A 2,563-nucleotide genomic window follows, 5' to 3' on the forward strand; every position below is an offset into this window, starting at 1 on the left:
TTATAATAAGATATTTAAATATAAACGCACATTTTACTATGCTCTAAAAAGTTTCAGGTCGAGCCCAGGCTCGACCGGCTCGTCCCGTACGCACGCCAATGAATATAACGTATAATATTAATAATTAATGTTCAAACTCCATTTTTAATAATTTAAAGGGTATTTAATCAATGTTGTTTCTCATATTTTAAGCATTACATTATTTGTTTTAGCACTCTTCACAGCCTCCAGTTATGCATTTCAGGGCTATTGTGGCCCCCGTCATCAGGGAGTATGTTGCTCGGGTGGAGACTCGTTTGCGCACATATTAATATATTTTTTAAATTTACGACAACTCGTTTGCGCACAAAATAGTAAACAATGAAAACCAGCTTTTGGGTACAGTTTTTGGTGTACAGGGTGTATTAAATTGCCCAACACGTTCAATATTATTGATATCAATGATCACCCGTTAATAAATATTGAAGTACCTTCAATACAGCCAATACACGGTCAATAATATTCTCAATGTCGAATATCGAATAATAATATTGATCATGTATGGGTCGCTTTATCAGGCAGGAGTAAAACCGTATAGTCTTAAAGCCCAAGAACAACGAACGGAGCTGAAAACTTTCACAAGCACTTCAATAGTCAATTTTATACGCCCCCACCCTCACATTCACCAAATCATTCAAATACTCATGGAAATTCAAGTCGACACTGATTTAAAAATAAATTCATTAAAAAAAAAATAAAGAAAATACCCATAGAAAAAAAATATATTCAGATTACAAATCTAAAAAAATTGATCTTATGACATTTTTGACGCAAACACATACCAATAAATATTAAATATGTATTAATTGTAATTTGTGTAATTTGTAAATTTTAATGACTTGTAAAAATGATTGTACCTAATTTATTTTAATTTGACAAAGTTGTGAATAATGTTTCTAAGGAAGCTGTTCTAAAATAAATAGCTAAAACAACATTTTTAAACCCGCCAGTCTATAACATCAGAATATGATGAGACAGAAAGTCCTAAGCCTTTTAAAGGGTGAAGGAAAATGTTGTTTGACTATAGTAATTATTATCCACTACCTATCAGTGTTGACCAAATTGAAAATATGGAGGTACGCAGATTATGTACACCCTATACGTGAATAAATTTCTTGGAAAAAAGGTTTCTATTGTTCATAAACTGTGCGCAAATGAGTTGTAAAAAAAGGTAAATGTGCGCAAATGAGTTGTAGCCAATTTGCCTTTTTAATCATCGTATCATTTAAAATTGAAAGTTATATTTTATAGTATACGATCCCAGAATCAACATGGGATAAAAGAAGTATAAAAAATTTCACCAACCTTTATCACCTAGAAATTTATTAAACAAAAATAATAGTTTAATAATATAATCAATAAATGAAATACTGAAAATCAAATTATATACCAGGAGGTACACAAAAATATATTATTAAAATACTACTGATATTCCAACAAAAACACTTCGTCGAACTCCGTGTAAAAATTGCTAAGTCAAAAAAAATCTGGCCATCTTCATCATTATAAAGATTTAATATCATTAATAATTGCTAAGTGCACTAAATTTTTTAAAAAAAATAGTAATTTATAAGACTTAAGCATTATAAAGATCTGATACCTATCATGAATAAATATAATAAGTAACTTAAATTTAAAATAAATGTACCAATTCTATCTCGATTATATATTTGCTTTGCGAGAATTTATTTTATTTATAAATTAATAACTAAAACATTTTTACAGAACAAATTTAGTAACATTTATAATTGAATGCCAATTTGCCGGTGGAGACTCGTTTGCGCACATATTAATATATTTTTTAAATTTATGACAACTCGTTTGCGCACAAAATAGTAAACAATGAAAACCAGCTTTTGGGTACAGTTTTTTGGTGTACAGGGTGTATTAAACTGCCCAACACGTTCAATATTATTGATATCAATGATCACCCGTTAATAAATATTGAAGTACCTTCAATACAGCTAATACACGGTCAATAATATTCTCAATGTCGAATATCGAATAATAATATTGATCGTGTATGGGTCGCTTTATCAGGCAGGAGTAAAACCGTATAGTCTTAAAGCCCAAGAACAACGAACGGAGCTGAAAACTTTCACATGCACTTCAATAGTCAAATTTATACGCCCCCACCCTCACATTCACCGAATCATTCAAATACTCATGGAAATTCAAGTCGACACTGATTTAAAAATAAATTCATTAAAAAAAAAAATAATTAAAATACCCGTAGAAAAAAAATATATTCAGATTACAAATCTAAAAAAAATTGATCTTATAACATTTTTGACGCAAACACATACCAATAAATATTAAATATGTATTAATTGTAATTTGTGTAATTTGTAAATTTTAATGACTCGTAAAAATGATTGTACCTAATTTATTGTAATTTGACAAAGTTGTGAATAATGTTTCTAAGGAAGCTATTCTAAAATAAATAGCATAAAACAACATTTTTAAACCCGCCAGTCTATAACATCAGATATGATGAGACAGAAAGTCCTAGCCTTTTAAAGGG

Source organism: Acyrthosiphon pisum, chromosome A2 (genome assembly GCF_005508785.2).
Source record: "Acyrthosiphon pisum isolate AL4f chromosome A2, pea_aphid_22Mar2018_4r6ur, whole genome shotgun sequence".
NCBI lineage: Eukaryota > Metazoa > Arthropoda > Insecta > Hemiptera > Aphididae > Acyrthosiphon > Acyrthosiphon pisum.